The sequence below is a fragment of the Falco naumanni genome, chromosome 9 (assembly GCF_017639655.2).
Source record: "Falco naumanni isolate bFalNau1 chromosome 9, bFalNau1.pat, whole genome shotgun sequence".
NCBI classification, from domain to species: domain Eukaryota; kingdom Metazoa; phylum Chordata; class Aves; order Falconiformes; family Falconidae; genus Falco; species Falco naumanni.
The window spans coordinates 36,273,508-36,298,197 of record NC_054062.1 but is presented as its reverse complement, the minus strand read 5'-3'; positions in this window follow the sequence as shown (position 1 = coordinate 36,298,197).

Here is a 24,690-nt window from a genome sequence, read left to right as displayed (position 1 = left end):
AAAGTCTAACTAGGCCTTTTAGTCTGCATGCTCTCCTCACAGACAGTAATGCCTTGAACGCGTTTCAAACTTCTATGCTGATGCCCTTAAGTACATCACAGAGGAGGATATCACTCAGGCTTTGAGTTTTGAGGAACTTCTAGGTGGAAATCTTACCCCAGATGACTAGGTTGCCACTGCAAAGCCTGGCATCTCCAGAGAAATGCGTCAGAGGCCTGACAGTGAGAGGGGCAGCTGTACAAGTGCCAGCTGCTCTACTGAGGACTCTACATCTGACCTATAAGTTAAGAAGAGAGAGGAAAATCAAGAGAAGGAAGAGAATTTAAAGTCATTGTCTTAGAGCAGCTCCCCAAATGGTTGTTCTTCACCTTCCAGAAAGATTTTTTTTTTGGTCAGCTTTGTGCTGAACATAAATGAGGGGATCCTTGGGTAAAGTTATTTATCATTGGATGTGCAGAAGTCCTAGAATAAGAGTCTGAAACTGCTCCAAAAAAATCTCTGCACTCAAACTGAAACCTAGCACATAGCAAGTGACAAAAAAGGATCAATACAATAGAAAATGAAGAGATTGGCTGGTCTAATTATATTAAGTGATGGTGTAAGGGAAGCAGAGGATAAGAGGATTGTCCTTGGTCCAGGAAGAAATTAGGGAGTGTCTTAATGTCTCATTAGTGTTTGTTGTGTCTGCTGCCAGCTTGAATTGACGGATAGAGAAGCTTAGTTGACTTCTGCAGGTTACCAAAACTACAATTGGTTGTTCTTACCCATTCTACACATGGGTGTAGTTAAGATAAAGTTTCCCTGTCCCAGTGTGAGAGGCCTCCTCAGGTTGTGTTATAACAGAGTCAGTCGTGCAAGAAATTACCTTTTTACAGAACTCCAGTTTGGTGGGGTTTGGTTGCAACAGCCAGTTTGTAATAATCCCGGCCTAAAAATTTGGTTGTCAATGTCATGCATTAGAAGAGAAGGCCACAACATAATTCTACAAAAGCCTACTACCAAGGTTTTAGTAACACTGTTATTCTCACCCACTTGCCCCCCAACTAGTGAATAACATAGCTTGGCAGCTCTGTAACTGATGGTCTGGTGTGCTACCAATTGTATGTGTTATACCATTGTCCTTATAAACAGCCCAATTTTTTGATACTTAATGATGGACCATATTACCTACTGTATGTTCAGACATTCCTGAAAACTGAATTATATTTCTCAGAGGCTGATATTTCTAGTATTTCTAGATTTCTGAAAGCCTAGTCAAATGCAAATGTTGTGTATCCATTAACTAGCAACTAGAATTAGAAATATAATCCCTGAAAATACAGCTCTGGTTTTATTGATGGGTATAATTGCAAGAAACAGTTGTTTTGTCTGGAGTTTTTTTCATGGGTATCTTACATTGAAGAAAGGATTTAAGACTGCAGATGGTAAAATAACATCTTGAATCAACATGGGCTACTTGAGGATTATATTTTTTTAATTTGAAGAAATAAATCTTAGAAAAGGCATTGTGAATAAAATACTACATTGATTTCCAGACTGTGTATGCTTGCATTCTGTCTTCCCCACTTCTGCATTTTTGTCTGTGTAGTCTTTAATTGTTTTCTCTTTTTCATCTAGGAAGTTTTTCAACAGCTTTGTATTTATCAAAGAATCACAAGTATCTACTGGCAAACACACCCACCCACCCCCACCCCTTTATTTATATGTCAGCAAATCCTTTTGTTAGAAACTTGTACAAAGCCAAGAAGCTCCAAACCCGTTCACAAATCATGATTTCTTTTCTCTGTCTCTTGCTTTACTATACCTGGTCAGTTGTAACATGCTTTTAGAAAAAAATTGGTGTTCCTTTTATGTCCTATTTTGACTTGAAAACACAACTTGTAATATTTTTCTTATTTAAAATTGTTGGATTGGTTTTGGTAACAAACCATTTATGCAGGGAATTATTATAATACATGACATTTTAAATACGTTTGTTTACCTGCTGAATGAATTATTATTGCATGTTCTTTTTATATTTATGATTTTATTTGCTTGTCATATGCATATTCTGGTAGAGTAGGGTAAGTTGATGGGTAGATCCGCCTTGTATATTTTTTCCTAATATAATCAGTCAGATACTCAATGTGATTATGATATGTGTTATTGGTGTCTTGAAATTTGTACACTTCACCTAAAATACACAATTGCAATGTTGAGAGTACAAATATAATGACTTTGCAAAAGACCCAAACAAAAACAATGCTTAAGCAGCTGCAAATCAGTTGTTAAAATAGTTCCCCATGGAATGTTATTGTGAATTCTAACTTTCGTTATTTCTTTCAGACTCCCTTGTTATTCAGTGAGACAAAAGAAATTTGGTCACACCCAAGAAAAAGGTAGGGTTTTTGTAATTTGTGTGGTTTTGTTTTTTGGTTTGGTGTTTTTTTGTGGGTTTGGGGGGGTGGGGGTCAGTGATGTGGTGTGTGGGTTTTTTGGGGTTTTTGTTTGGTGTTCTTTTGGGTTTTGAGTTGTTTTGGGTTTTGTAACCTTGAAAATATTTTTCTTGGAAATACTTCCTTGGCCATTTGTATTTTTTCTAGATTGATGTTATAGTCTGATCTGCAGAGTGCCTCAGTAGTGTGCTTTATCTGTCTGAATTTCAATCAATACAATTAATTTTGCTGTACAGTTGTTAGTACTTTCTACAGTGAAAATAAATATGAGGGCACACTTGAGTTGTGTGTATTGCATTTTCCTTTTTGTTGAAGTTAGTGTTGTGTTTTGGAGAGCAGTTCTAAATGGAACCAATAAAATGGAATTTGAAACACGTTCTTAAATATCCATTATTTAGTTAAATAAGGATATCATTTTTATGAATTATATTTTGTATTTCCAGCCTGTGTATGTCCATAATTTTTTTTGGTGATGGTTGAATTAGTATAGTAATTACTTCCCTTTCTATTAAGCAACTAGTAGAATAATCACTAAAGGAATTACTTCTTTGCTGATTAAGAGCAATCTTGGTAGTGAAAATCTGTACATGTTAGCAAATCAAAATGTGAGAGCTTTTCTGGTACAGAACTGGTTCGCCAGATAAAATTAAAGGGGTTTTATGATAAGGTGGATTGAATCGTGTTATATAGAGATTGGGCATTTCTGTTTCCCCAAATGTGTTTTGAAACTGTTTCAAATGGTATGTTGTTATTTATTTGGATTGAGGTCAGGGGTAAGAAATTACACATCTGATCTTTTTAAAGAGAAACATCAGTGAGTACTGCAATAATTGAGCTCTTCTTCACATATGGTAGCATCTCATCCTCCTTACATTTCTTGAAAATTAAGCAAACGTGAAATTTAAAATTGGAAAAGGCTCAACAGTAGTTTAATATTTTATATATATTAGATGTGTAGGTATTCTATGCATGTGAAGTAGTATACTCTAAAGAAGGCCTTATTCATCAGTGCAACAGACTGCACACAAATATCTGGGCACTGCACATACCACCTGGAATTTGTAGCGCTGTGTCAGCCTTACTTGTGACTTGTTCATTGTGAACCACAAAGATGATTCTGCAATTTGCCTTCCCTGGTCCCCTACGACAGGTGCTGTGCTTTATTTATTTCTCAGAATATTGTTTGACTTGGGTCAGTTGTAAAGAAAATGCAAACTCCTTGAGCTGGGCAGCCTAGTAGTTTACTGTAATTAGAAGTTCTTATATCGTACGTATTGGATTATTCTATGGAGTAAGACACCCTGAGTGCTGAAAATGTTGAGCCTGTGAGGTTCATGCAGTTTCTCATGCAGACTTAGTCCTATAGGGAGCCGGTGCTCAACCGCGGTCCCGATCGTGTCCCTGCCCCGGGGGGCGCGGGGGGTATCCAGAGCCGTCCCGCACTGCCAGTTCCCCTCTCCGGGGAAAGACGAAGGGAACAATAAAGCATTGAAGCAATCCCCCCTGGGCAGAGGGGTGCCGGGCCGGGGTGAGAGAATTGCTCATAAATTAGCACGTGAGAACTAATACTCAAAATACTCAAAACCTGCACACTTGAGTCATTAGAGCTCTTTAGTACAAACTTAAGTGATTCAGTGAATCCGGGGCTTCTAATCAGAAAGGCACACTATATTGTCAGTGGAATGGAGCTTTCACATTGGCATGACAGTACCTTTTTTTCCATATGCTTGAACTGTGATCATAGCAAAATCTAACCCCTATTTCTGGCTTTCAGGTGTACTTAAAAACCAGCAAAATTTAGCTACTGACATTCCCCACCCCCACACACCATGGGCATGATCCGATTGAGGGTATGATCCCCATTATGATACAATAGATGTACCTTTGCAAAGCCTTCAGCTGGTCATGTAGTATATATGTTGTCTCTAGGTTTCCTCATAGCTGCTTTGGAGAAAACTTGGGTTTATTCTGCTAAATATTTTAAGAATCACCCAACTTGCCTCCTTAGGCATCTTAGACATCATGTATTTTGAAGCTTGCCCTTGGGTGGGCTTTGAAAATGCTGTAGCTCACATAACACAGATAGATTTACAGCTCTCATCAAAAAGAGCATCACAGGAGCATCGTCGTGGTAGTACAGGAAGTTTCCAGCATTTAAACAATTCTTGGAAGGAGATCTTGTCTTGTGAACATTCCTTTGTTACAGTCTGACTCTTGAAAATCTTTACACTGACTGTCTGCTATGAGCATATTGTTAGCTATAATGTCTTTGCAGTTTACATTGTCTCCTTTAACCTTTAACATATTTAAAATCCCAAGTAACATTTCATTCGGGAGCATGTATGTTTTGGGATTGTCACATGTAATGTGAAGGACTGCAATGTCTCCAATCCCAATTTACATGGGAAACATAAGCATATTATCTTAGTAATAGATGGTCTGCTGCAAAGGATACAGAAATCCTCCCAGATAATGGCTGTAGTTCTTCCTAGATGTCAAGGATTTGTGTCAAGCATTTGCATTTATGGTAAGGCTGGCTATTAAAATACTGTGTCTGAGTTATCTGTGGGTTGCTGATTAGTTTGGTCTCTGTATAAAGACATTTGAAAAGGATTTTAGTGCTACAGTCAGTATCCAAAAAACATATTTGGAAAAATCAGGTTGCACAACATTGGCTTTTGACTGGTGTAAACTCTGCTGGGCCTTTTGTGATTCTTTCGGGTTTCCTGAAGCAGCTCTTTAGCTCTTATTTCCTTGCAGTATTTTCCTGGAGTACAGCACGACTCTATTTCACTTTTGCAGTTAATTGAAGTGGTTGGAGGTCAGCCAATTTGACCAGAAAACTACAGCCAGGCCATTTTATAATCCCGAGGTACTTAGCACTGAAAAATCTCTGTAGAGATTATAGCATTGCATTGGAATTACTCTCCATATATCCAAAGTATATTAAATGTTTGTGCTTGAAAGGGGCAATTGGTAGGGCGGAAAGTATTTTATCTGCCTTGAATTAAGATTGTTCTAATTGTCCGCACTGGCAGTTGGGGAAAGGACTGTGCAGCCTAGGGGGACTGAGGAGAAGCAAAGGAAGTAAAAATCCAGCAGCAGTGTTGCTTTCAGGAGTTCTAGCCCTACAGCTAGCCTTGCCTTTCAATTGGGGAAGTGGGGTGTCCTCCATGGTGTCCTGGTTTCAGCTGGGATATAGTTAATTTTCTTCTTAGTAGCTGCTGCAGTGCTGTGTTTTGGATTTTTTGTGAGAACAATGTTGATACCACACTGATGTTTTTGGTTGTTGCTGGGTGATGTTTATAAGTCAAGGACTTCTTTGTTTCTCAGGCCCTGCTAGTGAGAGTGCTGGAGGGGACACAGCCAGGACAGCTGGCCTGAACTAGCCAGAGGGATATTTGTACCATAGAATGTCATGCTGAGTGTATGAGGCGGGGGGAAGAGAGAAGGGGAGACATTCAGAGTTAGAATGTTTATCTTCCCAAGTAACTGTTCCATGTGACGGAGCCCTGCTTTCGTGGGGATGGCTGAACCCTTGCCTGCTGATGGGAAGGAGCGAATTAATTCCTTGTTTTGATTGCATGCGTGGCTTTTGCTTTACCTGTCAAACTGTCTTTATCTCAGCCCATGAATTTTCTCACTTTCACTCTTCTGGTCTTCTCCCCCATCCCACTGGGGCGCGAATAAGCGAGCGGCTGTGTGGGGCTTGGTTGCCAGCTGGGGTTAAACCTCGACACATGGGTTTAGGCTGGAAGGAGCAAGGGGCCCAGGTACCAAAATATCATAGCTGTAGTTGGCTGTATAATTTCACAGTACTACAGAACATTTGAATAAAATGCTCACAATTACACCTTAGCGTCAAATTTGTAATGAAGTTTACTCCTTAACTGTAGCTTTTTTAGAAAAGTAAGCTACTAATTACAACTGTTATTTTTTACTTGATTTCAGGAAAAAATAATTAAAAAAAACCCAAAACCCTACCAAAAGTATTTCTAGATATGGTGTGTTTTAAATTTCCTGTGACAAATAAGATCATATAATTCTTTTGAGTTTTAAGATGCTTTAAAAGTTGGTTTCATAGTTGTTCTATCACGTATTTTCTCTGGCTCATTTATACCAATCTCATAACTTTTTATTGTAACTTTTGTTAGGTCAGTGTTTAAAAATAGTAAGCACTTAGAAATGGCTTTAAAGGTAAATCACAGTACATCATCTAAATAGGGTTATTCATAGAAATAATGCTTTAATCAGAGCATTTACTGATTTTCATAAGTTTTTGATGAAAAGCAATATACAATTGCAACAACAAAGTTTTTTTTAAAGTATAAAATAGTTTTATGTATAAATTTAATTTTCCAAGGTCTATAACTGTTGCCATGATAAAAAGGCCCCACCCAAAATATCAATTTTCTGCATAAATAATTGTAATACTTTCCTCTGAAACCTTGTGTTCTCCCAATAGAGAACTATTAAAATGGCACAGTAATGTGAAATGGGTTACCATCTCGCCAGTGGCAATAAATGGTATTCTAGAAAACCTAATAAAGTTGATGATAATGGGAATGAAGACAATAAAAATCCCAGTAAAATTTTTGTTTTGTTTGAAGTATGCCTTTCAGGGGGCAGGAAAATTGGCTAGAGAAGTGGAGATTATGAACGTGCAGTAGTCTTTTCAACAAACTGTTGTCATCTGGGGAAAGAAGATAGACGTCGATGTTTTCCAGCCCATCAGGCTATTCTTGCTGTTTTAAAGGCTCTTTGGCCTATATAATTCCAAATGGACATTTCTGGAGTAAAGCCAGTATCAGCCCTTTGGAAACCAAACAATTAGATGGTTTTCTTGAGGTTTCTGCATTCTAGGGTCACTTTTTATGCTCTCTGTGGTCTCAAGACATTGTTCTGATTCATTCAACCTCAAGTTATTTCAGTTATCTGTTATTCAGGATAACCAAGTTCTCTTATTCGACATTACACTGCATGGAAATACGATAGTTATTTGCTTTTGGAAAACCAATACTCTGTTCAAGAAAAAAAAATAATCTGCATCTGATAAGCATGAGACTAATGCCTGGAACCTGAACAAATCCTTACTTCTGGATCAGTCTGGTCCCTCTTCTGCAGTGAGTCAAGATCTCAGCTAACTTCCTTGATCACCCTAACCAGACTGTTTTCAGATATCTGAGCCCCTTCCTGTTCTCCATATGCAAGTGGTAGGATTGTCAGCCTTTCATTATCAGATCTCAGATATTTGAGGAGATAACCCACTTTTAAACCATTTAACTAAGAAAATAAGGATGAGGTAGGTATCAAAGCTTTTTAGGATACAGAAGTGCAGGGAGATGGGGAGAGGAGCAGAAAGATCAGTTCTTTGATCAAAGCAAGAAGCAAGATTTGCAATAGTTGAATCCTGGTTTGCTGCATAGGTATGACGTGTACCTTTGTAGGTAAGGTAAACTGCAAATAATAAAAAGGTGTATGTTTTAGAATATGACCCGTGTTTGTCATATCAGTACTTCACATCTCTATTTCCAGGGTCAGATTTATTTAAACTTAAAATATCTGTTATATTTTTTTTTTGCTTGCATTATATAAGATCATCAGCACGTCACACAAATTCTTTGTGTTTATGAGACTCATGACTGATAGGAAGGCACAGCTACTGAAGATGGCTAAGTGTGATGACTTTATGCTTTTGAGTAGCGTCAAGCTCAACATAATGTTTGAAGTCCTCCATTAAACTTGAGCTCAATTTTATTGTATGGTTTGTTGAAGATGAGTAGATTTTTATTTATTTTTTTGCAGGGCTTTGCAGAAGTGTGAAAGTGAGTAGGAGTATTAACTGCATTACGTTCTCCAACAGTTCACAGAAATTGCAGCCCAGAATTGATAGCTTTTGCTTTTCAAGGCACCTGTCTTAGCTGAGGAATTTCTGAAACTTCTTTAGCCGTAAGACCTATATTAAAAGGAGCAAAATTGGTCTTGTGGTGGTGTGTTTGAATTCTGCAGACCTACCTTTTTTCCCCCTCACCCTTTCATGTGTACGTATTTGCTTTTGCAGTCTCTAGTTTGAACCTTATAGATTTATTTTTTTCTTTTTTTTTTTTCTTTTTTCTTTTGCTTTAATAGTACTGAAAAATTAAGAAAGTTCTTTAACATTATTAATCTACTGGAAAGGTTTTTAGTGATCTTCTTTATTAGAGATCATTCAAGCAGTAATACAGTCTTCAAATTTAATGAAGCATAAGGCAACAGGCCTCCTGATGTAAATAATGAACTCCATATCCCACTTCTGTCAAACTATTCAGAAAAAGAAGGATTCATCTGCACTTCACTGCGTAGGCAATGAGTCTTCTCTGCTGAAACATTTTTTGGTAGGTTAACTGTCAAAATATCAAAATCTGATTTTTCTTTGGGGTTTTATGATCATGATTTTTATGTTTCTAATGTTTGTTACGTAATAGCCACTAGCATATATCTATTTACACTTATTAATGCAAATCCTAAATGTAGCTGTTTGACAGAAGTATAGGTAGTCTTCCCATGTTAAAATCATAATTAACTCTGAAGGAGGACACTAACCTATAGAATAATAGCACAGCTGTACGCAGGCATGCTGAAGTCCACCAACAGTGGGTATGGAAGGAGCCAGTACTGTGTGTAACATTAACTTATGCCTGATACTTTGTAATTGTATAGTCCAGAGAGAACAAGAAGGTTAGAAGACTGGGCAGAGTAACAAAGACAATAAAATAACGTAATGAGGTATATCAGTTTGTACATCATTGTATTTGCAAGTGAGCATTGCTGTAGCTTTAGCACAGTGCTACATTGCCTGTGTAGAAGGCTTGTGACACTTTCACGCTTTCAGGAGTGACAGCAAAGTTGCATTCTGAGCAGAACAGTTGTGAAATTGCATAACTGTTTCTAGGTTGTACCACAGAAAAGCAGGAAACTTCCCTTGTCAGGATTCAGCTGTGAGAGCACAAAAGTCTCCTTGTATTCACTGTAGCAATATACCCTGTACTTCTAGACAGTGTCATCAACGTTGTTATCCATGAGTAGTTTATCTGGACTGTGCATTTTCCATGCCATAGGTGCAGGATTCAGGTAGCTCCCTGTAGTGCCAAGTTAGGTGTGGTGGGTCCTGGTGACTCAGGTGCACTGTGGCAGAGAAACAGCAGACATACTCTCTGCTTGTCTTGGACATGAAAGCAGTTCACTTAGTTTTGCATGGATTAGTTTTGCATGGATAAGAAGTCTGCCAGAATCAAATAGACTTTCAGCCAAGTTAGCCGTTGTCATTACTATACTCCATGAACTGGTAACATGAAGAATTATACCGTGTTAGTTTCACATATCTGCCATATTCACTGACATCCAGGTTAATTTGTTAGGTCTAGCTTGGTGTTGGTTCCATGGGAAATTAGGCATTTGTGCAGAGCTGTGTGTGCCCGAGCACTAGGTTGCCTTGTCCTCTGGGTTTTGGAAGTGTTCTGTTCTGTGAATATGGTGAGATGTGCAAATGTTGATGGTGATCCTGAACTGAAACAGCCCAAAACAGTACAGGGTTTCCAAATATTTTTGCATGAGTCATGTAAGTGCGTATTGCCAAGGGCACTCCCTACCCAGACATGTGGGCGCACCATGCTTTGCAAAATGCCCTGTCGTTCTTGCAGCTTCTTGGTTCTGCTGTTTAGGCTGTGGCTGTCCATACCATGAAATAATGGAGCACTGATGGTATACGGGGATCTGGCATCTGTGAATAAGCAGTGCCTCCTTCCACTGAAGAGTCAGGAGTAACTAGGAGTGAGTAGGGCATAAAACAGTAAGTGAGACACTGCTTCAGAATCCTCTCTGGAGCAGACATATGGTCTGAGAACATGCTGTATCTCATCCAGCAAGCTTTTGGTATGTGATGCTGCACACCTCCATCAGGCTCTTGAAACGTCTCTACATTTGTGCATCAGATGTGTTCCTCTACTGTAGTCAACTATCACAGATGGTTATGCCCACTTGTCTCCAAATATATAATGACATTTATGCCAAGATACTGCCAGTTGTCATATGCATAATCAATTCTGTAATTTACTTTTACCTGTCGGAATTGATCTCCATATGTAGGTAGGTCTACCAATCTTAATGACATGCTAACAATGTGTTCAAACAGGAGTCAAGATTAAGTTAGGGCTAGCTGTAAATTTAACAGATTCCTATGATAAATTTTGAAAAGGTGTCTGTTTCAATAAAGTTTGCCCACTTCACCCAAATTAATTTTTGTGGGAAAGAAGAGCATCCAAATAATCTACAACATAAGTTCATATTTATGGATCCATTATGCTGATATTTGCGGTTAATTTTTGTCGTGTTTTGTTAGTGTAATGTTTTTGTTTTGGGATTTGTTTTAGTTTTGTTGGGGTTGTTTTTTTTTAGGGAATTCAAAACTGGTGTGTTGAAGTACAGAAAGAATTGGTGCTTTTGATGAGAGATGTGCAACTGGAGAGATGCAGAGAAATGCAGCAGTGGGCAGGGAGAAGAAAGGTGGAATTGCAGCACAAGATCAGTCCTGCCTTGCAGGTGTCATTACTGCCTTTCTGCTCCCAGCCTACCAGAATTAACTGTCACAGGTGAAAAGTTATCTCTGCACTCTCAAGTCTTTAGTTGAGAATATTTTACTACTTTGTTAAGATCAAGTCCAGCTGCCTTAGCCAGCTGAAATTCAACCTTTTCCATAGTTCAAAATAAGAATTTTATGCCGTATATATGTCTAATTTAGCTTTTGTAGATTGATTTCAGGTGGTGGAACATGCTTAAGAATTTTTTTTTTCATATCATTAATTTTATGGATTTATTGAGATCTATACCTTTAAGCAAAATAAGCAAGAAGATCTAAATACCACAATACAGCAAACATTAAAATTTGCCTGTGGGATTTTGGAGCACAAATCTCATTGAGGGATGGTACCAAATTGCATGACATTTTAGAAAAATCTGCTAGAATATACATACAATGAAATGCCACATACATATGGATTCTCCTGAAAACAAAGTGGCACTTCCTCATTCTAACCCTGCCACTGTCACCAGGCAGGTTCACTAATTCCTTGTTCCAAGTTAGAAAAGTCACAGTAATTGAAGCTGTCTGCTACTCCATAAATTCTTTTGCAAAATGTGTAAATCTAAATCTGGGGATTTCACAATTGTAACATTACATAAGGAAAAAAAGTAATATTTGAGAAGTAGTGAATTAAGAAAAAAAAACCAAAACCACAACAAAACCACACACCCTCACCCCCCCAACCAAACAACAGAATAAGTTGTTAACTTAATAGAAATCAAAAGAAAACAAATCTTCAGACAGATTTCAATTATTCACTACGCTCCTTACATTGTTCTTTCTCTCCTAACCTCCCTGGCAGGCTTTTAGCTGATCTGTAAAACAGAATAAAAATCCCAACTTCTTCAGATTAAGATGTCAAACCATTTTTTTACCCACTCTCATTCTTTTTGTGTGGTAGTACAGAGCCATTTGAATGTTTGATTTTATATACTCTGATTAGACTTCTGATTTTTAGACAGTTTTAACATTTTATATGACATTTTAAAATCTTGCTTTGAACTTTTTTCCTGTTTGCAACCCCTGCTCAGGGCTGCAAATTGTGCTCTTGGTAGTGTATTATGAAAGAGATCACCTGGAGCCAACTTCTAGCATCCCTCTGTGGAGGGCAGTTGTATCTATTTCAAATGAACATGCGTGTTCAAAGAATTAAGGAACAGTTGAGGAATCAGTATGATCCTTTAACTGTATGGCACTAGAGATTACATATGGTATCAGGCTTTGAATACTGGTCCGTTGACCGTGAAGGCCCACTGGAAATTTCATAGCAGAAACTGTTTTTTTGTGATTTAGGATGCCCCTGAGAAAAGACTGACTGACTAACTAGAGTATAAATATTTTGAAACTTCTGGTTCGTTTGGGGATTTCACTAAAAACTAATGAATGCTTTTGATGAAATATTCATTTTGCACCTCTTTATCTGTACAGCAGCCTTCCTAGTTTGGAAGGGAAGAACTTCAGTTCACCTACGTATTTTCAGTTGGAAACTTTTCTGCTTTTGACAGAAGAGCTAGAAGGAGAGGGAGGTTTGGCTGGTGTCTGTACTGTCAGGCTGAGTACCAGCTATGCCAGGCTTGATGTGTTAGCAAGAAGAGATGTTATTTTGTAAATCGCTTTCCTGTTGGTGTGTTCAGGTCTGTCTCCTTCACCAGCCACTCTCTGAGTGGACAAAGCTGAATGGGCTATCCCATTGCCTTGTTTTTCACAGATTCACTGGGGTTTGAAGGGACCTCTGGAGATCTAGGCCAACCACCCTGGTCAAGCAAACATGTTACTCATGGCCACATCAGTTCAGATTTTGATTATCTCCAAGGATAGGGACCTCACAACTGTCTCTGGGCAACCTGTTCTGTTTTCAATCAGCCTTGCAATAAACCAGCTTTTTCCCATGTTTTAAATGAAATTGAAATTGCCTCTTGTTCCGTCTCCACCTTCTTTCTCCCCTCTGACTTGTTAAGATCCCCCTGGAGCCTTCTTTTCTTAGGACTGAACAATCCCAGATCCATTAGACTCTCTTCATATAATCAGTGCTCCAAATCCTTAATCATCTTTATGGCCCTTTGCTGGACTCTCTCCACTATGTCCATTTCTGCAAAGTCACTCACTTTCCAGCCATTCAGATCCTAGCCTATACTGGTGCTTGGAGTTATTCCTCCTGAGGTACAGGGAACTTTGTTGAATTTCCCAGTGTTCCCGTCAGCCTGTTTCTCCATCCTGTCAAAGTCCCTCTGAATAGCAACACAACCACCTGGCACATCAGCCACTCCTCCTCCTTCTGTATCATCTGCAGGCTTGCTGAGGGCACTGTCTGTCCCATCATCCAGGGCACTAACAAAGACATTAAATTCCGTTGGTCTCATTATCAATCCCTGGGGTACTCTGCTAGTGATTTGTCTTCAGCTGGACTTTCTGCCACTGATCACAAGTCTTTGAGCCTGACACTTCAGGCAATCCACAAAACTCTCTGCTTACCTAGTTCATACTTAATCAGTTTGTGAATGAGGATGTTATGGGAGACAGTACTGGAAGCCTTACCAGCATCAAAATAAACAGCATCTGCTCTTTCCCCTCATCCACCAAGCCGCTTTTTTCACCCGAGAAGGCCATCATGTTGTTCAAGCATAATTTCCCCTTTGTAAATCCATGCTAACTACTGCCAGTCACCTTCTTGTCCTTCCTATGTTTGGAAATGTTTTCCAAGATTATTTGCTGCACCATCTTCCCTGGGAGTGAGGTGAGGCTGGCCAGCCGATTTTCCTCCTTGCCCTTCTTGAAGAAAGAAATGACATTTATTTCTTTCAGTCATCTTCCAGTGACCATGACCTTTCTCAAAGAGGAGGAGACTGGCCTTGCAATGAGATCAGCTAATCCCCCCAGCACTATTGATTAAGGAAAATAGAAGAAGCAGTGTGAAAGTGAATGGACTGGATTTTCTGATGGCAAGATAGCAAATAAATGCTTTATGAGTGAATTCAGTTTTTTAGGCACAATAAGTAGCATTTTATGCGTTAAGGTGTTCAGGGAAGTACCTGGCATCTGGCTGGCTGGATAAGAATTCTTCCTGTCTTTAAAGTGTATGTAGGAAAAAGTTACATTAATTTTGTTTTAGAAAGAGAAGGGCTCAACATATGCAAACTCATTGAGACAGATTATTCTCAAGGTTAATTGAGATATATCAGTTTGCGCTACCTTTCTCTCACACAATTTTCTGCCTGATTACTAATACAAAATGGTCATATACACACACCTTTATTCAGTGCAGTTTCCCTAAGGTTAGAGATCCCAAGAAAGATGGATTTAGGAGGCTTCATTCAAGGCTGAGATAATTAATAAAACTGTAGCACAAGTTATTTATAGGCTCCTGAAAACCTAAATGAGGAGGGACGTTCAGCAGTCCTGGTACCTCACTTGTCCTTGGTATGCAGGCACTTCTGATGTGGCTTTCTCCATTTGCACAAATCCAGATTTTTTTTTTTTATTTTTTTTATTTTTTTTTTCTTAAGGAATCTAGAATTTAGGGGCGGGAAGGTTAAGTTTGTGATCTGGAATGTAGATTGCTCCTGTGTGTGGCATCGTGGTTCAGTCTTAGGAATAGAAAAGATTCTCTTTTGTTGAGAGCCGTAGTGGAATGACTAGCTCTTAACGTACTAGCTAGAGATGTTTACTCTGCACAAGGAATATTTATTTTGTGCTGTTTGTATGTTATATAATTTCAGGAATAAGGGCTTGAGCTTGGTGGACCAAGCATCTCTTTCTCAATAAAAGTGTTTATTTCCACTTGAAATCAATGGGAATTTCATGTCCACAGCAGCTTCAAATTCAACTTCTGATGTCTGTTGTTGCATGTCTAGCGTGGACAGGAACACTGGAGATCACTGAAGAACAGTAATTAAGTGCCTTCTCAAAGAAGTGCACAGGAGTAGATTGGATATTTAAGAGCATTTACCATTAATTTGAAAAACGGTTTCAGCTTGCAGACTGTTTGTTAGCTGCATTATTGGCATTTGTCCAGCTGGCCGTAAAGGTTTCTGTGTCTGTCTGTATTCTGATAGGGTTCACAGAATGGAAGATTCAGGGTAATGAGTAGCAGATAATTACCAGTATAGTTTTAGTACCAAATTATAATTTACTTGAACTTTCAAAATGATCAGAGTCTCTGTGTGTTTTTACCAATCTGTAATACAAATATTTACAAATAATTAGTATTACTAAGATCTTTCTATATAACTGAGGACCAAACTTGGCATTTTAGATGTGAAAATGTGAGTGAATTATGGATTGTTGTTTGTTCAACCAGTGCTAACAGTGAAGCAGAATGATGGAAAAACACATGGTAGCCTGGCAAAGGACAGACTCCACTAGCAAATAATGCTGAATTGACCAATTAGGCAAGAAATCAAAATGAGAATTCAATCTAATGCAACACATGATACAGAGCAGGTCTAGAAACAACTGTAGAAACTGGCAGAGCATTGTCAGCACCTGGTAGTGTCATCTATAGCCAGCATCCTGCACAGGGGATTGGCACAAATGTTTATTTTGTCTCTTTTGAAACATGTTGAGGCCACCAGCTTGCTCAGAAGTATTTTTTTTTTAAAGGGTGGGGGGTTGAGGAAAGGAAATTGCAACTGGAAAGTAAAGAAGGGCATTGATTCTTTTAAATTCAGTGAAAAGGCATTCACACTTTTTTTTTTTTCCCCCCAGTAAGTCTCTGTTAAAGGAATAGTTGCTGTGTAGAGAATGAAATATCTGAAAAAAGAAATATTTCAATTTTAAATACTCTATTAGAAGTATTGTGTGTTGTTACGGGCCAGGATAGTAAAAGTTAACACTGCAATCATGAGCCCAAATGAGTTTCTGGGTTCAGCAATAATCACAGCCTCAATATTTGTGACTAAATAAATCCTGTATTTGTTTGTGTTGGAAGGAAGTGGAACAAGTGGATGTATACAACACATTTCCAACCATTTTTCTGCCTAATTGATTTTGGCTATCTATAGCAGACCCTAGGTACTGGTACTTCTGTTCTGGGCCCTCTGTACACTCTGTCATCCAGATGATCTTTGCTTCAATGTCATGGTAGAAATTCAGTGGCACAGCCAGCCTTGTTCCTGGTCTTCCACACGGATCTTAATTTCCACAGAGTGATTCTGTGTAATGCCAAAGCTTAAATAGCTCCTGCTTGTATGGTGTCATTAATACTCATCTGTCAAAAGCAGCAACATGCATCCAGAAAATGTATGGAAACCAGGTGTTGGGGGAAGGTGTTAGGGGATCATTCTTCTGTCAAGTATAAAAAAATAATTAAAATCTTCCTTTAAAGAGTTTTCTGCATTATCTTGTAATACTGTCTTTATCAGAAAATCCACATAGTAACTTAAGTCAGATGTTTACTATCTTGAAAATGACTCAGATTACTTTTCCACACCAAGCAACTGAATTTCAATGTTTATAGCACACGCTGGGGGTAGGAACACCAGCATGTGCTGGAGGGCTGAGACTGAAGTGGTGCAGTATTCCAGTGAGACCTGAGTGCATGTCCCCTGTGTAGCACAAGCTGGCTCTGCTCTCAGGTTGCTTCTGTTTCAGCTGTAGCCCAGACAGTTCCTGAGCAGAGAGGGCAGAGACTGGAAGGTAGATGTGTGTGTGGTGCTTCATGCCTTACTGTGAAGAACAGAATCTTGGCCTCTAGTTGCAGAGTTCCTGGGTATTTCTAGTGATATGTGTATCTTGAGAAAGTATTAAAAGCTGCCATTTTAGTGAGAAATGTAACTTCTTGCATAATATCATCAGTGTCACAGAAAAAAAGTAATTGTGGAAATCCATAGGGCTCCTTTATATCCTTTTGTATCATTTCATGTGGTTCTCCTTTCCAGTGCTTCATTGCTAGGAAAATTCACTTCGGAACCGAATCACAGGCTCATGTACATTAACAGTAGTGAGTTCAGTGTGGGCTGTGAGAGTCAAGTGTTTTCTCACTTTTGGTTGAGCTGTAATTTGCATAATAAAAACGAAAATTAAAAACTATTTTCATGAAAATGAAAGGCATGGATTTGCATGGTATCTATTACGATGTTTGAGTATGGGATGCTAAATCATGGTGAGCTGGGACAGATTCTCATTTGATAATCAAGCTCAACTGTGCTGTCTGGTGAACTGCCCTATGCCTGGTGACAGTTGTTCTTAGCCAGCTCTGCTGTGATAGGAAGTGATACCTAATCCCTGTCGCTGGAATGTGGTGGGGACCTGCACCATTTACATTCATGAGAAAGTTTGATTCTTCTCACCTGCATGTTAGAAAGTACTAGAGGGGATTACAAACCACTGAGACTGTCTAACAGATAAGTAAAAACAAATACAGTTCAGAACATCATTATTCAGTGATTGCTGCCAGCTTAATACTCTCTGAGACTCCCTGTTGTTGAATGTAGCCTTTTTATGGAATGGAAGTCAATAAATGTATGAAGTCAGAGGCTGCATCTCAAAATGTGTTGAAAGCATGTGCTTTGATAATAGGGCACTTCAAGGGTAGGTTAATTGACGTTAACTTTTTTGCTCACGTGTGTTAGAGAACTTTTCATAAAAAGAATGAAGTCCTTATTATTCAGATCAGCAAGAGTAATTAGGAAATATTACCTGCGTTAATAGAATATGGGACAGATCCTGACCACTGCAAGATTGATTCAGGTTGTCTAAATGGGAGGAGTTGCCAGTGCATTTTTCAGATGGGCCAGGGTCCCTAATTTTTAAGGAAACTGGTGAGAATCAGAGGTGTTGGCAACTAAAAATGTTATTAAACTTCTTAAAGCATACTCTATGCTTTCATCTTCAACATTGACTTCAGAAGGGAGCAAACACTTCACAAAAATATGCTGATACAGTTACTGCATGTAACCTGTAAGAAAGGTTCCATGTCTCACTGGTGCCTAAATGTAATTGAGAAGACACTGCTGTGGCCCTGCCATCTACCTTCTGATAGTGCTTCACCTTTGTGTTCATTGTTCACCACCAGGTGCTCTGCCTTATCATGTCAGTGCTATTGCAAGAGAATAAAGCTCAAGTACTGCTCTGTGTCTCCTAGTCATCTACGCACAGCTGCATAGCTCAGTGTAGTTTTGGAGGCATTTATGATGCAGGATCAACTTTGAAATCTTTTTTTTTTTTTTTTTTTAATCGATGACAAACTAAATTCCCTTAGAATACAGTTTGTGTAAGACAGTAGTAATGACACCCCCTAAGTAAAGGCAGAGCGACTGAAAGCAGATGGAACTGAATTATTGGTGAGAACTGAAGATATTCAGAATAAGGAAGCAAAGGGTAGAATAATGCAGAGTACACCTACTTCTTATTTTGCTAAAGCAGGAGTTATAGATGCTTTAACTAGCACAGCTGAAACCAGTGCAATGAAAATTGGAAGTTACAGGAAGAGATTTTCAGATAAAAATAACTACAGAATCTTTCTGTGTGAATGTTCATTTATGTCATCCTCTTGGGTGGGTTTGGGTTCATGAAGAGGATCAAGACCCAAGCCAAACAGTTTGTTTCCCCACAAGTGGTAGCTTTGAGTTGAAAGCTCAAAATGTAACATCTTGGTGTACTCAGTTACTTAATTGCTTTATTTTTAACACCTTTGAGACTCTTTTCCACAGGTGGTAAAGAGAAGTTATTAGAGTGAAATTTTCTTGGCTTTTCCTTTTTTTTATTTTATTTTTTTTTTATTGGTGCCAGACTTTGTTCTATTCTAGGCCCAATTATGCTGCTAATATTAAGAGTATTCACTTGACGGCTGTTGACCTTGTCACTGACACGGGTTTTGCTTTGCTGTCTAACCAAAGGAACCTGAGGAACATTGAGGGAAAAATTACCTTTAAATGCCTACTCATTTCAGGGTAAGGAATAATAAGGTTTCACTGGCCCTCAACAGATGGTAGGCTTTTCTTAGGTGTCAGTACAAATTTATTTCAGTAAAAGAGGAGAAATGCCTACAAGCTGTTTTTGCAGAATCGTGAATTTGGTAGCTAGATAGAAATTGACTTGAATGACATTTCTTTAGTGGGTAATAGTTGGTTACCCACAGTCACACAAAAGAGTGGTTTCAAAGGTGCAGCTGGCTCAGCCTGGTTTAGATGTTGTAGTAAAACAGTCCTATCCTTCAACCTTATCTTATATATTTTGAAAACAAAATATATGTATTTTATAAAAAGTTTGGTTTAGATTAGAATAAAAAGGAAAGCATTGCCCAATTCATCTAAATACAATTGTTTTGAGGGCTGATGAGAGCCCATGAAGGTTAACAAGGGTCTTTCCTCCAGATTAGTGGAATTAGGTCAGTTTCTTATTTCAGTACGTCTGGCCTACAGGCATCAACACTAGCTGTAGACTCAAACAATTTGTTTGCACACTCCTCATTTATAGTTAGAGGATGAGAATTTAGTTGGAAACAGAATAGATAAAAATCTGTATATTTTCAGTAGTTACAATCCCTGCTAACCAGCCAGCCTGAGGGTTATACTACCTGGATAACTTTGAGGCAGATAAAGAAATTAATTAAAATTCAGCTAGAGATCAAAATCTTACAAACCACTCAATCTGCAAACAGTGATAAGATGTATTTTGTTCCTGCTCTTCAAACAATAGGTGTAAGTCTTTCAGGGATTTCCTGTTTGCCAACCAGAGCAAGCAGTAAAATTTTTCCTTCCCTGACAAAGCAACTCAGTGCCAGGAAAGCCGATGCAGCAAAGTTCCCTCACTTTCAGTGAATGGATTTCAAAGGCAGTTCAATGATACACAGGTAATGTCTGACTGAGGGTGATAGTGGTTTTCTACATTTGTCTGTCTTGGTACATATGTCTCTGCACAAGAACATTGTAGCACTGCTCCATCAGCAGCAATGCTTCTGGCAAGTGTGCTTTTGCCTGCTTGACCTCCTCAAGCTCAATATAAGTGTCAGTATCCAATTTATCATTGACTGTACAATACACTTCTGCTCCTTCAGAAAACTCACACTAGCAGAACCTTTAAAAATGCTTCTCACTTTGAAGACACTAATGTAGGAGGGGAATCAAGGTCATTTTCCTCATCCCAGGTTTCCTTGGGGATCACAGAAAAAAGGTTTGTCTTTCTGTTTAAAACAGATTCAAAGAATCATTCCACCTTTCTAGAGGAAACAAAAAAAAAGACTCCAACTCCACACTACATCTTAGCATCTTACAACAAAGTGTGATGCCGTTTATAGCTGTTGAGACTGTTTCTGAATAGATGATAATAAAGGACAATTCAGTGATAAAGGGCAGAGTCTGACCAAAGAGGTTTTCATACTTGGCAAGGAGGGGGTATAGGAAGAAAGGTTTGTACAGAACAATAAATTATACTAAGAAAGAATTACTGAAGTTAACTTCAAACTGTCAGTCTTCCTTTTTACTGGTTTTTAATTTGTCTAGGTATAAAATAAATCTCATGCTATTGTGAAGACTATAATCCTTTTCCTATGTTTGTATGAGAGAAAACATTAAGGGCTTTTTAGCCTGTTTGAAATATACCTGTATTAGCAATTGGGGTGATACCAGATGAATATAGAAAGAAGTGATGTTGAGGGAGGGGACTAGAGGGAAAGATACTGGTGACCTCAAGGAAGGTCTTGTTTTGAATCACCTGGGTGATTCAGGCAGGCAGGCAGGCAGGCAGGCAGTTCAGAGCAGTCAGGCTAACATTGATGGCGGTAGCTGGTACACTGGTGACCTGGAAAGCACAGGAAGAATCAAGAAACAGATGGTAGAAAGGTTAGTGGAAAAGCCTTAAAGTTTGGTTTTCCATAACTTCAATAATTTCACATATACCTGGAGCAAAAGAGCACAAGTTATACTGTATATGCTGCTTCCATCTTGAAGACTTCATTTTTTTCTTTTCTCCATCCTCTTCAGTTTTTTCCCTGTTTGCATCCAAGGAGATTTGGTGTTGCTACAGTTCAGGTTGCTTTTGCTAGAACCTGAAAGGGCTGTGTACAAAGGTGGTGTTTCTTGGAACATGTACCTACAACTAGGGAGAAAAGATGTGTCCTGTAACTTTGATGAGACAACCTTGAAGCTAAATTGACAACAGCTGAGTGATCCATGCTGCTTCTAGGGAGACAGCTGCAGCTTAAGATGGTAAAAAACTAGCAGAAGAGATGGAGAAATCAGTGCTACTTCTGCTGCTTTCTCTTGTAGCAGTTTTCTGCAGTCTGCCTCAATTATGGCTCCACCATCAAACCTCTGAACTACTCCACAAGCACTGAGGATCAGCAAAGAGCTTAGTCTCAGCAGTAAGGTACAATATAACTTCAATATTTATTTGCTATTGTAACTAGGGAATAGAAATGCAGGGTTTATCTGCAACTTTTGTAGGGTGTGCTGGCTTGCAATGCCTCCTATTGAGCTGTGCTGCTCTTCCCAAGAAGGAAATGTTTATCTGCTCTTGCTGAGTTTTGACAGCTTTATTCCAGAAAGTAAGGATTCCAAGAAACAAAGAGGGAAACACATATTGTTTGTCACTGAAATCTGACCAGACAGTCTTGTTTTCTAATACCTTGTTGGGTCAGTATTAGCAGTGAGAACACAGCCACCTCTGTGTTTTTTCTTCTGGTGTTTAACAGTAGAAGCCCAGAGGCAAGGAGTAAGTGGGCTGTTTCCCTCCATGGCATGATCATGTTAACAACAGAAGCAGCTGTGAAGTTGCTGTTTGGATAAAATCTTTGGTTTTCTTCTTTTCCCTTCAGATAATGAAGGTAGCCAGAAATTAATCCAAGCTTGAAAATCTGCAGTCAAATTCCTGTTCTTTTAAAGCTTTTTACTCTTTGGCCTTTACTCTTCTAAGGTGTGAAGAGCAACTGTGTAGAAGTCTGCCTGTTTCCAGTACCATCACAACGAAATAATAGGGATACAGTGATTTCTTTTCAGAGTGCCTATGTAATAAAACCATCATCATCTGAACAGCCTGGTTACCTTCTGAAGATTTCAGATTCACAGCAGATATGTCTTATAAAAATATTATCTTATTAAATAGAACATCACCAGAATATCAACTGCTTGTCAAAGCCATGGGGTCCTTTGTTCAGGCTGTGCCCACAATCAAGCCTATACAAGACAATTATCAGTCTGAGAGAAACACTCTCCTGCCTGACAGTACTTCTGAGCAGGCACTTGTGCGTAAGCACCACTTACTGCTTGAGCTAAGAATCAAAGCTGGGCCTCTCTCAAAAGGAAAGACAACATATCAGTGCTAAAATGCCTTATTTAAACCATTTTAGAATGCATGATTGAGGCAGTTCTTGCCTGATCCATATTAGCCAACAGAACAGTAAAACAAAACAACAGATTTTAGGGATGAATGTGCATTAGAAAAAAAGGCTATGCCTTGATATGGTTCAATGTGGGATGGAAAGGACTGGGTCAGACAACTCACAAGTTGTCTGCCTATCAGTAAAGACCAAGTTTTCTAAGGAATTAGTTTTAACTTAGCATTTTGCTTGTTATTAAATATAGCATATTCATTGTAGTGCAGAAAGAAATAATTTGTTTGGCAGTTACTTTACATTTTATCAGCTACTTGTCCTTCATGTTGCAGAAACTTTTTCATGTTAGGTATAAGTATACAGTTGTGTATTTATATATAACCTTAAGTAAATTTCATTTGCTATTGCAGGACTTATTTCTCATAAATGGCATTTCTAAGAAATTTGAAAGTGTATGCAATTTTGAATTGTGAAAGTGAAAATTTTGAATGTGACTGGCAAATAGTTTTCTTCCCTTAATTTTGCAGGTGAAAGAGTTAAGACTTTGTCTGCAGAAGATTTATGAATGTTGCTGCAGGCAAAAATTAGCTTAGCAGTTTTTGCTAACAACTCCATCCTTTTTCTTCTGAACTTCACTATCATATAGCAGAACTGTAAATTGTGTCCCAATAGAGTAGGTAAACTGAAGGTCAAGAAGAAATATAACGTGGTAAATCACATGACTTCAGTTTTACGGAGGTGGGAAGAATGCTTTTAGAGCAGATCATAAACAAGCTGAAAACCGTGGGGTTCAAAACACCGTAGAAAAATAAATAACTTTTCCCCTGCACCATTTTTAAAGTGGGGAGTATGTTTTTTTGTGTTATGTTTAGGAAAGTAAAAAGCAAAAGTAATATACCTGGTCAACCTTATGCCTTGCTGCATTCAAGTAACTACTTATAAAAATTATAAGTAGAGTTACCTAGTGTAGATTTTGTCCATGGTGCATAATGCACGTGGAAAAACCTTGAACATTTTCTTTGCCTTTGTAGATGCTGCTCTGAGGTCAGGTGGAAGAGCGTTGTCATTTCTGTTGTGCTGCACAAAGGTGTTTACTTTTTAATTCTACCTTGAGGTCTAATGCAGGAGAAAGTCAGTAAGGCTTGGACTTAACAATCATAGAATCATTTAGGTTGGAAAAGACCTTTAAGATTATCAAGTCCAACTATTAACCTAACACTACCAAGTCCACCACTAAACCGTGCCACGTCTACTTGCCTTGTAACTACCTTCAGCAGTGGTGACTCCACCACCTCCCTGGCCAGCCTGTTCCAGAGCTCGACAACCCTTTTGGTGCAGAAGTTTTTCCTAATTTCTAAACTTGTGCTAGTACAACTGGAGGCCATCTCTGCTAGTCCGTTCACTTGTTACCTGGGAGAAGAGACCAACACCCACCTTGCTACAAGCTCCTGTCAGGAGGTGTTCCATAAACTGCACCATGAATAACATTATACTTCTGCTTCTGCAGTCCACAGAGATCAGGAGAAGGTTGGTGTCTGTGGTGCCAACATGCCCTGGTGTTGGCAAACAGTAAATAGATTTCACTTTTTAACTCAAATGTATGTGCAAAGAATTTGAATACTTGCACTTTAGATGGGTAGTTCATATTGCAAAGTAAATGTGGAATGATTAAAGATTTTAGGATCAGATTTATGTCTTCAGCTTCGCCATTTGCTCTGTCAGTGACCAGGAACAAGACACTCAACGTCTCTCTCATTTGTCACAGACTATGTCTAGTTTTATGTTCAGAGCAATTTTCTAAGTTTATTCTTTCCAGGTCTGTTCTCTCCCATCTACACATTAAACAAAACTTATCTTTGCTTTAAAAAATTCCTTTGCTGTTTCTAGGAATGTCCTTCTGTAATTTTTTTATCCAGTAGAGATGTTATCCCTGCCGCTTAACTGCTCGTCATGACATCATCTGTCCTCTCCATTTCCATTTTTTTTGAAATATCTTTGTATTTCTTCCAGCATAGCTAACCCAGTGTGACTAGGTCAACTTTCAAAAAAAAAGATCACTAAAGCTTCCCTCTATTCTTCTTCCTATCCTTTGTGTCACTGCTTCTCCAGCATAACACTTACACAAAGCTTGAGGGAAGTTATTTGCTTGGTGTAACGAGTTCAGTGGTTTTCACTATAGAATCGTAGAATAATTCAGGTTGGAAAAGACCTTTACGATCAAGTCCAACTGTTAACCAAGCACTGCCCAGTCCATCCCTAAACCATGTCCCTAAGTGCCACATCTATGATCCATAATTTACTCCCTCATCTGTGTTTCTCTTTATAATCTTTTCAGTAATAGATCAAAGATGAGTACTAGTATTTTCTGT